Source organism: Ambystoma mexicanum, chromosome 1p (genome assembly GCF_040938575.1).
Source record: "Ambystoma mexicanum isolate Mex_15411 chromosome 1p, UKY_AmexF1_1, whole genome shotgun sequence".
In the NCBI taxonomy this organism is placed as follows: Eukaryota; Metazoa; Chordata; class Amphibia; order Caudata; family Ambystomatidae; genus Ambystoma; species Ambystoma mexicanum.
In genome coordinates, this window is record NC_090921.1 from 2,955,175 (window position 1) to 2,970,136 (window position 14,962).

The 14,962-nt window shown below is 45.0% G+C and overlaps 1 non-coding gene across 1 annotated transcript; it reads left to right on the forward strand.

Annotated features, from left to right (window-relative positions):
- The first annotated feature begins 13,293 nt into the window (after positions 1 to 13,293).
- Positions 13,294 to 13,367, forward strand: TRNAT-AGU (transfer RNA threonine (anticodon AGU)). The gene has a single exon. It is a non-coding gene; the product is annotated as a tRNA-Thr (tRNA).
- Positions 13,368 to 14,962: the final 1,595 nt, after the last annotated feature.

The following is a 14,962-nucleotide window of genomic DNA, read 5'->3' on the forward strand; positions in this document are numbered from 1 at the left end:
ATTACTGGTGATCACACAGCTGACACTAAAGCCGTGAATGACGTGTACCTGGTTATTGAAGCTTGGATGGCACAACACGAACTTTGTCTCAATGAAGACAAGATGGAGCTCTTACCACTAGGCTCAGCTCAACGTCTTAACAAACTTGACCAGGCCTTCAAGTCCTTCATCATCGATGGCAATGACATTAAGGTCTCCAAGGACACTAAAACTCTTCGCGTCTATCTGGACTCCGCTCTCTCTCTAAATAGACAAACCAATGTAGTAAGGTCAGCCGCGGCCCACACCTGCAAACTCATCACTGCCTGCAGACCTTTCCTGAACTCCCACAATTGCATTACCCTGGCTAGAACATTTATTATGTCCAAATTCGACTACTGCAGTGCACTGTATTTGGGGACTAGTCAATCTAACCTCAAGAGACTGCAAACAACCCAGAATAATGCCATTAGGTCGGCACTCAGTATCCCTAGGCATTCTTATATTTCTAACATCAGATAAGATCTTTTGCTGGCTCTCAGTAAAACAAAGAATTTCCTTGAAAACCTTAGCCTTGACACACAAATGCCTGGACAACAAGGCCCCACCTTACCTTTCCTCCTGTCTCACTCTTCATACCTCCACACGCCCCACTAGAACGCCACAAATTCACACCCTCATCTTGCCCAGATTCAAACTACAAAAAGCAGGTGGTGCGAGCTTCCCTGTCCTAGCCTCGAAACTCTGGAACTCCCTTCCTGTTCCCATCAGAACTGAGCTTTCCTTTCTAACCTTCAAGAATAAATCTAAATCCTGGCTCCTTACACAAAACACATAATGCACTTCTTATACGATCAGGCACTAAAACTCTAGGTTCACTCTGCTTCCATGCCTCGTACCTGCTCATTTTAGTGATTATGTCTGTATTTTCCATATATTTACCTGCTTACTCTGCTTATATCTGTATATCACTGTATTCATGACTTTGATGGGTCGAAGAGACGCCTGCACACCCGTATCATCCTGTAATACGGTGAGCTTGTATGTACCCCTTGTCATGAACCTTAATGTAATGTACTTTATCTGTGTTTGTAAGACTATGCGCCCGGTTGCCCACAGGCCTGGCTGCGCTTTACAAATAAACTAAATACAAATTTCAATTTCGAAAACTTTACCAAATAGCCGGTCCCTGGTGGACATGGCCACTTTATCCCCATTGGTCGTCCCATGGCATGGCCTGTAGCCAGATTGTCCAGGTCATGGCCTTATGCCACGACCCTGACAATCTGGCCACTGGCTATACCTCAGTCACCAAAGGTATATCACTATTTTGTGTACCTACATAGTGACACTTATCAACAAATAAAACACGGGCACATTTGCAAAACCATGGGTTCAGGTCCTTGCCAATACTCCTTGCATGAGTTTTCTGGAAATCCGCTCATGTTTTATTTTTTCCAAAGTCTCTAAATGTACATACATACAATTTTCATATAACTTAGCCCCCAATTGACAAAATCCATTCAGACTTTGCACAAAAACTCAAGGTTGGATCGCTAATCTTTCTGAAAACCTTTGTCCACATTTGTCATATGGCAAAAAAGTTTAAAGCCATCTAAAAATGTTGAGACCCCCCTCTAATTTAGCCCCCTCTTGACAAAATCCCACCATACCTTCCAAAAAACATTTATATCTAGATCTAAAATCTTTTTGCAAACTTTTGTACAGATTCCTCAAATGGCACCACATTTATAAGCCTTTGCAATATTTTGAGACCCCCCTCTAATTGTGCCCCCTCTTGACACAATCCCACCAAACTTTGCAAAAGCATTTATATCTAGATCTTATATCATTTTGCAAACTTCTGTGCAGATTTGTCAAATTACACCACATTTATAAACCTTTACAATATTTTGGGACCCCCCCCCCTCTAATTGTGTTCCTTCTTGACAAAACAGCGCCATTCTTTCCGGAACCATTCAGAATCAGGTCTAGAATGAAATTCCCAAATTTCATGCAGTTACATTGAGTGGCGCCAACGTTATGAGCCATCCAAAAACTGCTTTTCACCAACCTGTAATGCACAAATAAGCATAGATGCCCCCGAACATCTCAGAATTTTGCGAACATTACTGGGCTGTCCCCGAACTGTTTACGGACATCGGAGAAGCGAAACGCCTGTTTTTTGGCGTTTTACAGCTACATCCCATCCCATCCTTATCGCCCCTCACCTCCCCAAAGATAGTTTAATAAGTTTGACAAGAGCAATGTTGTGTTTTTCACTATGCTTTTACCCTGATGTCACGGACAACACCGGATGTCTGCGAATCCAACATGGGGAGGCCTTTCCAAAAATCTGACGCACTTCATGCTTTTCACCATCCAAACAATGGGCGCGTCCTATGTTTGCGGACCTCACATTGGCCCCTGGCCAATCGGAGGCCCGTCCGCAAACCGAACAGGGAATTGTGTCCGCAGACCGAACCCAGATTTCACTAATTTGTTTTGACCTAATTTTTGGTAATTTTTTTCAAAAACGACTAGACGGATGTACACCAAATTTATAAAAAGCATGCTTTCGGGACCAAGTCGCTGCTCTTGCTGCAAATTTCGTGAAAATCCATCCAGTGGTTTGGGCTATAGGGGGGTGTGAAAATTATTTTCCATTACATCTATGGGAAAAACCACAAATTTTGGGGACTCCCTTTTAACTTTGCCCCCCTTGACGAAACCTCACCAAACTTTGCATGATCCATCTGACGGGCCCTGCACTTTTTATACATTTTGTGAGGATTCATTCGGGGGGGGGGCGAAGTTGTAAGCCGCCCAAAAAGTGGTTTTCCTATGGGTTGAGCATCTTAACCATAACTACAGGACCGCCTGCTACTGCAGGCCCTGTAATGTATATAGATATGGATATATTTAATGAACGTTCTTCTGGAGCTCTTCCCTGGTCACTGTAAAACATTTGGGTGGGGGGTGCTGTCTGCTCTGTTAGAGGAGCATTGTACTTTATGCAGTTCTGTATAGTATTCATACAGTTATTTGCAGGATCTTGCTGATCACTCAGGCAGTGGCATTAGTGGGTGGGTGGGTGAGTGAGTGGGTGTGTGACAACACACCACATGGCCAGATGGCAGAGGGATTTACACTGGGCGGCTTGGTTGAATAAACGCTTGCACACGACAATGGGTGAGTGCAAAGCCGCCCTGAGCACGTGCATTTTATTAATAATTAACTACTTTGAGGGAAGAAAAACGTGCTTTAAGTGCGCAGGAAAAACATTGTTTGAATGATCTTTCTAATCGGTGAGGCAGGGGCAGTGTGATTGGGTGTGTGATGTAACACACCATCTGCCTCATTGGGTGATGATTGTTTTCCGGGGCAGCTTGATTCAACGCCTTCTGACACACTACTTGGTTAACACCTTAGTCGACACGAGCATGTACATTTCATTTAAATTTGTAAGAACATTTTGAGGGACGGATAAGTGTTGCAGGGTCCGGCTGATAAGTTAGATGAGGATCACCCCATCTCGCCTTCCAAACACAACCCAAAAAGGAAACAGGAAGTGGAAAGCTCCTTATATAAACATCCAAACTACTCTTGCAGCTAAGAACGCATCCAAATCCCACGTGAACATGACACATTCAGACAAATCCTGGAGTGTTCTCTAAATACTGGTACAGACTTCCTTATCTAATCCAAAAAAGGGCAGGCATCTCGATCTGCCTGTGGCCCTTACACAAAGGCATCCTGCAGCGGAGTAAAGAGTCAACGAGGTGAGAAGAGCCCAGCTGGATACTGGAAAGCAGAGGGGGGTGACACTGCACTGGCAGCCTGTAGCATGCATGCTGTAATGTGTATACCTTAACGATAGGTTTGTGCTGCTGTGTCATGCCACTGCCATAAAGGGATAGCTGCTCGCCCTGCCTCCCCCAGGCTCAGGGCCCATATCAACTGAAAAAATTGAAAGGTCCGGATGTAGTCCCTGCACTTAACATTTGCTAACAGGGAGATTTTGAGCCAGTAGGGGGAGGTCTGTTTATTCCCCATTCACTTGCATTGAAGGAAAGTACATTTTTGGCAGAAGAAATGTTGTAAAGCAGAAATGTTTTAGGCCGAAAAATCCCCTCCACTAATCTAGTTGGTTAGAATTACCTCTTCTTGGCACATTTCTATGGTATATCTTTCTTCCACGGTTCCCCATGGCACTCTTCTCCACAGCTGTCTCTCGCATTGCCAGTCATGAGTGGTTGGAGAGTCCAGTTCTAAAGCAAGATACATTGTGGGTGGCAGCGCCCACTATTAACCCTCCACCTCCCTCACCATCATCAGCGCCTCCAGGGCCGGTCTTACACCAGATTGCATCCCAGACGGGAAGCACCATTGGTGCCCGTCTACCCCCAACTGGCTCACGTCACTCTCAAACTACAGCTTTATTGTGCAACAAAACAAAATAATTGCTATATAAATGAAGCTAGTTTCATTACATTGTAATGCAGGTACTTTACAGAAGAATTCTAATGTGAAAACACAGTGGTTGCCGCTCAAGTAATGGTTTTTCTGTCACTTGCTCTTAGGGAAGGCCTTGCCTGAATGCAGTTTCAAACTGTCCGTACTGGTACAATGCCCTGTGACCAGCCTGCCGGGGTGTGAGGGCCCACTTACCACTGGCCCTGTGTTGCAGGTTTTCTGTTCGTACCACCTCACATGTATTTCACAAGGGGCAATACTAGACTAACCATATGAATAGTTTTCTGATAGTAGGTTATCATTCGAAGATGGACAGTCTGGTACACTCTTATTGTACTCTTTCAAAATACCTCTCTGAGAGTGTGAAAGGGGACAAATAGCACCAATGAGGATTCCTGTATGCTTTACATTAAATCACAGAGCATTTTAGGACTATAAAAGTGATCAGAGATCTCTACGTTCGATAAACAAGTCTGTGATAAAACGATTGTATGTGTGAATCTCTAAATGCATAACCGATGCATGGATTGGTGAAATATGCATTCGGCAGAGATCAGCAGTCGCCCATGGCAGAGAGGAACACTCACTAGCACAGCAGGCTATGGTAGCAGGTCAGTTTACCTTTGAGTAAATTGTGTTTTCTGATCTTTTTTTTGTTATTTGACCTTATCATAATTTCTTTATGGACTAACAACATGGACAACACGACTCTTATTGGGGAGTAACTAATACACATGTGCTATGCTCATCGTGAATAAAAATTAACTTGTAATCCCGCAGACAGTGGCCTCCGTGAAGTGTGCCTGATCTGCATGAAATGGCAATTTATAGTGACTTGTCAGGAATGCATTTTGACATCGGATATAGAGCATTGCCACCACAGGGCAGCGACCCAGCTGGAAGGGGGTGAACCTAGTCTGCCAACCCATCATGTGCTCTGTGTGTAGATGAAGCACTCGCTGCAGGCAGGCGGTAGGGACTTTGCCTGAAGTACCACAGGGTCATAATCGTCAGAGGCCATGGACCATGTACACTGCCAGCCGACAGCCATTCACTGTGTGAGAGTAGAGTAGTATGGCAGCCAGAGGATCTGCCTTTGCGCAACTGTCAACGCGACCTCTGCGTACCTGCAAAAAGCCAGTCAGTGGGCCTCATTACGACCCAGGCGTTAAGGGTTAACGCCGTCGTTAACCCTTAACGCCTGATTCTGATTTTAACGGCTGCTTTTAGCAGCCGTTAAAATCCATGGCGCTAACCCGCCATGATGCTAATTACGCCACCGTAATTTACGGTGGCGTAATTAGCGCCTTCCCCACTCCCATTATGCCCTATGGGGCAAAAATGGGAATGGGGAAGGGAAAATGGGAAATGGGGATTTACCACCCCACTCACCTTGGAATGGGGCGGTAAATCCGCCATCCACCATGGTGTAAACATAGTTTACACCATGGTGGTAAAGTTGGCGTACTTAGCGCCTGGGTCGTAATGACCCCCAGTGAAGCATGTCCTCTCAACTGTCCTTGAGACCCTATTGACCATCTGGAATGGGTGGTGAAACAAAGAGTGCCCTCACCCTTGAGCCACTGTCTACTGGTTATCCAGACTGGGTGAAGGAAGTAGCACACCACCGCGAGTATCCTAATTTGAATAAAGGACCGCCTCTCCTTGCAACGCTCTGCCAGTGCCAGCCAGGCCTTCACACTTTCCAATGGTACCCCTCATGCCCAGAGCCTTACCTCGAGTCGTAGCTGAAAGTAACCGCTCTGTCATCTGCACCAAGATGGACACAGGCTCTGGCTCACTGGGTCTGGTTGCAGCTGGGCCTTGATGCGATTCCGATCCGTTTAAAGGAAGGGCCATGCCCCAATCAATCAACACCCCCTCCCCCCCCCAACTCAGTGCACTGTGCAGAGCATGAGCTGGAGGAGGGACGTGCGGGCCTGGCTGTCCGGCGCCGGCGCCAGTGCCACCGGCGGAAGTGATATATAGCAACAAATGTTGCTATGCTAATTGCTGCCCTGTGCTCAGGCTGCAGTGCTAATACATTATAATTTATAAAAAAAATGAATGTAGCTACCTAGTGCGGCCTGGCTTTGCAGGAGCACCTCGAGCTCCACAGGAGATGGAATAATGACTAATCCCCCACACTAACGTGAGATGGGGGTTTAGATTCTATTAAAGACAAGGAGGCGATTATTATGCATTACAATCTTTACTCTGAAACCACAGCAGCAAAGAAAAAACTTTTACAAACAAAAAAGTTTCAACAACAGAACTAGATAAAGTTCAATGTCAATGCATGGGGAACTCCCCAAACCATCATGGAGGATAGGTCATACCCTGCAGGGGACCAATGAGCAGGGACCCTCCTTTATATATGTCCATTACTCTAACCCCAACCCCTCTTTCTGCAGCTGACTTGCACCAGACGCCCAATGGAACGGTTGAACTGTGTAGCGCAGAGAAAAAGGATCCAGCGAAACCAGAGATCTCAACCTTTCCGCAGCCTGAAGCAATGAAGAAGTTCTTCTGGATAGGACTTTTCACCCGAAATCACGCACTCCAGAACTTGTAACTGCGATCCACACTCCTGAGCAGAACCTCAACTCGTACCTGTAAGAACAACAAGCAAGAAGGGTGGGTGGTTGGGAAGAACAACAAACCAAAGAATGTTCTCACTTGAACCACCTGTGTACATGCGTATCACAATTGTCATATCATATCATATCCAGGGTGGGTGGGAGGGATAATAATCGCCTCCTTGTCTTTAATAGAATCTAAACCCCCATCTCACGTTAGTGTGGGGGATTAGTCATTCTATGACAAGACAGGAGGCTCATATTATGCAAGTTCAAAGCCCTTGCATCTCATTAGTACGTACAAAATGATCCAATATAATAGATAATATAATAAAATAATAGTAAAGGAAACATTTTTTAAATGCTTTCATTAAATCAATCTGTTGACCAATCAGAGAATTGCCCAAGACTAGGTTGCCCGAAAAAACTCTCTTATAAGGCAAAGTCAAATCCACTGCAAGAAAAACAGGAAATGTGCCAATTCCAGCGTTCCGTAGAGGCCACCAAAACCAACTGGTTAAAAGAGGGGAAAACATTGAACAAAGTTTTCCTATACTAATAGGTTAGGACAAAACCATCTGAAATAAACACCTATGTTGTTCAATCAAATATTCAAAACACTTAAATTCGTACCATTTTTGGGGACCTAGAAAGGAAACCAATGAAAACAAACACCTAGCTCTCCTGGAGATAAAGAAAAGTACCCCATAGGGGTGAAAGTCTTATAGGTTCCATCCCATGCATTAAAGGAAGATATCGCATTAGAAACAGGGCATGTCACAGAACTACACTGGGGAACCAAGAGGGAAAGACAAATCTTCAAAAGGGTAAAATGGGAGTAAAAAATCATTTTTATAAATTTTGTAATAGGACAATCCATCCTGAGCGGAGCTGAAAAGCAATAGAATTAATCTACAATTGTCTTCAGACATATGTGTATACTAAGGAGGGAAGTCTTCTGGAGGCAGAAGCAGAATGGAAGAGAGGGCCCCACCTGAGAAGCTAAACCCGTCAAACCGCCAACACGGAGACCCTCAGACCTCCCGAACTCTTGAAGAAGGACTCTGCTACCATGACAAAAGGCAGATATTATAAACCTGATCCTTAAGAGGCCAAACTTGGCAAGAAGAAAAAATGTATCCGACATCCAATCACTACCATTATAGTGATATCTAAACTCCTTTGTAGGTATGCCCGGTGCTTGAACCTTGATCCCTCCTCCCTGGTGATAAATCCCCTAGCGGATCAAAAGTAACCGAAGGAGGACACCAAATTTCCAAAATCTTAGCAAGACTCTAAACTGCAAAGAACTGATCACTAAACGGTTAAACTGAAGGTGTACACCAGAAGAGGTCCAACCTATATTTCAGCCAATTTGCAGATCTTTGAAGCTCACAGCACCCTGAGCTGGCACCTTACTGCAAACAAACTCTTGTGAAAACCCCAAAGGTCCACCTGCCATGCAGGTGACTATGATAATCAAGTCATCAACCAAATATATATCCCAGCACTCTGGTAATCGTAGCGGCAGACACCGTCTGAAAGTTAATGTATAGACTCTGGAACGCATCGTGATAGAGGGTCATAACGTGGATGGGGGATAGTATCACTCCCAGATCCCTCTATCCCACCAAGGGATATTGAGCCTTCCCAAAAGAGGAGAAACCGCCCCCACTTACCCAAAGGAAAAACCTTGCAATCCAGAAAGAAAACTACCCTGAGGACCACATTAAAGCCCCGCTTTACACCGTTAAGAGAAATAAATACCCACTAGCGCCTCTAACCAATCCCCTGACTGTGAACAGACTCCGGTTAACTTATTGAAATACCAGAGATTAGCACAAAGGAAAGTAACAGACGGGAGGGAAATGCTCAGTGCGAGTCTGCACTGGTCACCCGCCAGAACTCCTGTAAAAAGGAAAAAACGGAAACCATTGGATACTCCCAGAGGTGTAATATTATGATGCAATCTCCCCCAAGGATGGCAGGAAGGGGAATGAGGGGGAAAGAACTCTGGATAATTATCAATGCCCCGTAAATGCAAGGTTGAGAAGAAATCTGGGACCACTGTCCCCTCAAACCCTGAGGTCTGAGTCACTGTATTCATGTGAGGCTGACTGGCCACTAAGGGAATCAGGGGAAGGAAAAACTAAGCGCATTGTCCATAGCAAAACAGTACTTATACAGTACTACGAACCCTCAGGTATATGAGTGGTGCTTATCACTACTACGAACGTTGTGTGGTGTGAGGTGTTCACTTATCGATCTCAGCAGGATAAAAGACTGATGTAGACCTTTCCAAAATTAGGAACCTGTATCAGAAGGGTCAGCACGGATATGAAAACAGCACTCTAAAGAGGTTAAGCAACGCTCATGAGGGTACAGAAGCCTGCGTGTACTCCTCGAGCAGAGGAGAAGTTGCAACACACTGTTAGACGGTTAGCTGAACCATAGGCCAAGCTTTGGGAGGAAAAACATGAGGCAGGCGCCAGAAAGTTATTATTTGGCAACTCGTCTAACTGATACCATCAAGTGTTTCCAAACACTCCATCCAAGTAAAACATGGTTGCTCAACTTGTCATGTAAAAAACTGAACGGTTACCCTCGAGCTGACCCTGTCTCCACCAGAAACCAAAAGAATAAGGAATGTCCAATGGGACAAAAGTAGGGGAGAAGAAACGTCCCCACTAAAGAGAGCCTTAAGCCCTACAGACCTCAATAGAGGCATAACGCATCATCTTTATTCTTCCTCATGTTGAGAGAAAATACTGTAGCTTAATCAGCACGGGTATTGGGTGGAGCAATTGAGGTCGGGAATCAAAACCTAAGGGAAGGACTGAGTTGTCCTGAAACTAACTAAGGTAAAGGGTGACAGAATTTTTAACTAAAAGACGAATGATAACACCAGAGAGATGGTTAGAGAGGAAGGTACAACCCCATATGGGTCTGTTTACAACCACCTCCACACTCTTTTCTTTAAAGCACTTAATAAATAAAGAATATATAATATATGAAATATATATAAAATATTCAAAGAAGAGGGGTTACGCCCTCACAGGGGACCGAATCCCCGGCCCTTATATAAGCTGATACTCACTGAGCTTTCTGGGCCACTGACAATTCTGAAAAAACGCAAATGTGTTCCAGTCAACACTTAAACATATTGTTTATCAAAGCGTACACTGAGCAAGTGCACCTCAACTGCTCACCCCAGCAGGGTGAGGCAACCAATAGTACACGAGGGAGCACCTCGCAGTAGGAACAAGGCGAAGCCTGAAACCGAGCAGGTTACTGCACGCCTACAAGACCAAACAATGGCGTCAGCCATATGCAGCACCTAAACAAAGCTGCCGACCTTAAGGAAGGAATACACTGAGCAAGTGCACCTCCAACTGCTCGCCCGAGCAGGGCGTGATAATCAGCAGTACACGAGGGGGTAACCTCGCATTAGAACTCAGGCAGAGCCTGAAACCGAGCAGGTTATGGTGCATGCCAGTTAAGGTAATTACCCAAGTTGCCGACTTTAAGGGAGGAAACACTGAGCAAGTGTACCTCAACTGCTCACCCTAGCAGGGTGTGGACACAGCCGTATACAAGGGGACCCCTCGCAGAAACCCCAGGCAACCTTGCCACCGAGCAGGTGACTGCACCTTTCCAGGGAAGATAACCCAAACAAAAGAAAACTGTCAAGTTGAAGGTAGGATACACTGAGCAAGTGCACCTCCAACTGCTCGCCCGAGCAGGGTGTGATAATCAGCAGTACACGAGGGGGTAACCTCGCAATAGAATCAGGCTGAACCTGAAACCGAACAGGTTATGGCACCTACAGTGAAGGCAAAGCACATAATTTAAGAAATAAGTAAATGAATAAATAAACAAAGAAAATAAAATAAAACTGCAGACTGGCAGTGCATCGGGCTCTTGCGCTGGATGGTCAGACTTTGACCTAACAAACCCACAGTCTATCAGTATACATTCTTTCTTTCCAGCACTAAAGGTAAGGAAATGTGTTGTGTCACCAGGGATACGAAATTACAAACATTTAACAAAACCACATTTTTACTATTAAAATGTTTGTGCTATAATCTTTCTGAAGAAGTCATGAACCAACCAAATGCCCATTAGGAAATCCCTGTTCAACTGAGCAAAAAAGGTGACAATCAAATACCTCCACTGTAAAATACAATTATTTAAAATATAATAATTAAAATATCTAATCTTAAAATATGCTGGTCGGCCACGAACCCGGGTCTTCCTGCATGGGAGACCTGCAGCTCTATATTTGAGCTAACTTGGCTCAGTACTGAAACAGAGGCTTTTGTTACAAACATAAGCCACAGGGGCAGGCCAAACCCAAAGCCTGCAGCACCTGGAATCCCCAGGTGACCATAAATCTGTCAAGGGGCACGATTTTAAACAAGAGCCCCGAACACGCCGGGTGTCAAGCAACAGCTTCTTTCTTTTCTGACAGGCGCACAACAGGAGCCTAAAGGGTGTCACGCCTAATAAACCATTACACCTGGAATTCACAGGCGAAATGAAGAGGGAGTGCAAACAACACTGCTCTCACGCACGCCGGGAGCGAGTTGATTAATGCACTAGAAACACCTGAGTTTACAAGCGCGAGACATTTTTAAAGAAGAAATAAATTAGAGAGCTCTCTCGAACTCACAACCTCATGGACTGTACTCCGAAATTCAACCATTGCACCACTGCTTCAGCTGAAACATGATGTATAAGCATAATACATATTTTCTTTTTGAAAGACACCAAAATGAAACCAACGGCCGCACGCGGCTATCCAGATACAATGTATCAAATACACAAATTCCTTTATAATAAAAGGTAATTAACACATATTTACCATATATGTCATATTCAAACTAATAAAGCCTACTACTGACAAACAATGTAAGACACAACTGAAAGGGGTGACTTAGCTCTGTGGTGTCAGCAGCAAAGAAAGAGGGGTTGGGGTTAGAGTAATGGACATATATAAAGGAGGGTCCCTGCTCATTGGTCCCCTGCAGGGTATGACCTATCCTCCATGATGGTTTGGGGAGTTCCCCATGCATTGACATTGAACTTTATCTAGTTCTGTTGTTGAAACTTTTTTGTTTGTAAAAGTTTTTTCTTTGCTGCTGTGGTTTCAGAGTAAAGATTGTAATGCATAATATGAGCCTCCTGTCTTGTCATAGAATGCAGAGAAAAAGACTGCTGTCTCCGCTCACCACTCAGACTGGCCCTCTGTTAGTTTCACCATTAAACGTGTTTGAAATGCTCTTTATATACATCAGTCTGTGGTAGTGGTATGATTTCAGTTCAATGTTGCTTTCTCTTTTGCAATGCCAGTAAACAGAAAATTAAAAGAAATGCATGCATTTTCATTTTGCTCTCCTTCGGCCAGTGTTCTTTAATGATCTGGGAGTTGACACTAACTCATTGTGAAATTACATAATCTGAACCCCACTAAATGGGCCCTGTATGACTGGTTGGTGACATGTGGCGCAGCCAGTGTTTGTCATTTAATAAAAAGGTACGGTAAACAGTGAAACATTATTTCTTTTTTTTAAATGACATGCAGACTGCTGATGCGGCGCACTGGAGCCCCCTAGAGGCCGACAGACGCCAGGCAGCCGCCTGATCTGCCTGACACAAAGACCAGCCCTGAGCGCCTCTATAGCCTTTTGCACTCTCCCCCTGTCACCCCTTCTCATAGCCGTCGTGAAATCCTCCAAAATGCCAGTCTCTCACCCCGCGTTCCCAGCAAAGGGAACACGATTGGCTTTGGCAATGCTTGTTATGCTGTTCACTTTGGAAAATCCCATGCTGTGTACGTTGCATTACAACCTACACAGAGCTAATCAATACCCTTCGATGCGCGAGGATTTTCAGACTTAAAGACGCACCTAAACATGTATTTGCAAATCCTGAAGGCAGTGGCACACATTGCAACGTTTCAAATTCTGTTCGCTTTATCTATATGACTCATAGCTCTCAACTCACACGCTTTTGGCGGGTGTCACCCGCCTTCTAAACAGCTGACTCACCCGCCAAGCCTCCTGCACGCCCATTCATTTCAATGGGCCTCTCACCCGCCAAAAATAAAATCGTGTGTTTTCACCCGCCTTTGTGACACAAATGGTTGAGAGCTATGTATGACTGGAATAAAAAGAATAATGTTACAGACACACAGGCAAAGACTGCTGTGGAGGAGGTGAGCACCGATGAGAGGTCAGTCAGCGTGAGATGTCCAGGTGGCGCTGTGGCTTAGTTGGTTAAAGCGCCTGTCTAGTAAACAGGAGATCCTGAGTTCGAATCTCAGCAGTGCCTGTCACCATTTTTGATGCTAGTTTTAAAGGCTGAAGAAAAAAACGTTAAAAAAAACAACTAAAACTAGAGAAGCCACCTAGGGCAGTGGTATTCAAACGCTTTCATACATTGCCCTTCCTTGAGTATTTCACTAAGGCCATATATGTTCATACATGGGGATGCAGGGAATTAGTGAGTATTTCACTAATGCCATATATGGTCATACATGGGGATGTAGGGAATTAGTGAGTATTTCACTAATGCCTTATATGGTCATACATGGGGATGCAGGGAATTAGTGAGTATTTCACTAATGTCATGTATGATCATACGTGGGGATTAGTATTTCACTAATGCCATATATAGTCATACATGGGGATGTGGGGAATTAGTGAGGATTTCACTAATACCATATATGGTCATGCATGGCAATGTGGGGATTAGTATTTCACTAATGTCATATATGGTCATACATGGAGATGTAGGGAATTAGTGAGTATTTCACTAATGCCATATATGGTCATACATGGGGATGTAGGGAATTAGTGAGTATTTCACTAATGCCATATATGGTCATACATGGAATTAGTGAGTATTTCACTAATGCCATATATGTTCATACATGGGGATGCAGGGAATTAGTGAGTATTTCACTAATGTCATGTATGGTCATACATGGGAATGTGGGGATTAGTATTTCACTAATGCCATATATGATCATATATGGGAATGTGGGGGATTGGTGAGGATTTCACTAATGCCATATATGGTCATACATGGGAATTCGTATTTTATAAAGCTATCAAGATGATGTTTGTGGTGCTTTAAATGAGCCTTAGAGAATCTCTCGTAGTTGTTGCCCACTTTGAAACAGTGCCCTCCAAACACATACATTTAGAGGCTGGCTTTGCCCCTGGGCTGCGGCATCCTAGGTGATTTCAGCGGGTGACACAGGTTTTGCACTCTCCTCTCCCTTCTTACCCCAGAGTGGAATCTGGGAGCAGTTCCTCCAGCGGGTTGTCCTGCAGTAATGCCATTTAAGGAGCCAGCCCCTGAGTATTTGCACATACACTGGTCAGTATATTCCTCGGTCTTCAGTGAGATGGGATTGCCGCCAGGGCCAGCTGAACATGTGTCTCCGCTTCTGGGGGCCCATTTCGACATGTTTTGGTGCCCGTTTGATTAGAGCAGAGAAAAGCAGTTTAAGGCACCTGTGAGTAGAGGTGGGGGAGCCTGAGAATGTATTTGTTGGCCTGAGCCTAGCCAGGGGGTCTAGCCTGGCTCTAAGATCCCAACGCGAGGCGAGCCACACAATGAAGGTGACGACGGAAATACAGAAAGAAAATGGAGGAGGCACCCCGATATCCGGGGCAGGGGCCTTCCTCCTTCCACTCTCTCGTCCCCCCCCCCACCCTCGGGGTCAGGGGAGAGGGCGGCAAGAGTCCAAAAGAGCGCCAAGCGCAACAGTAAACCCGCGAAGGGCAACAATGGAAAGGGGAGGAGCCAAGGGCTTCATATTCAGCGGGCGCCCGGCACAGGAGCACTTGCAGCTCTTCCAGCAGCCGGGCGCCCGTATACCAGGAGAGGATTTCGTTTTGCCACAGCAGAAGGACGCC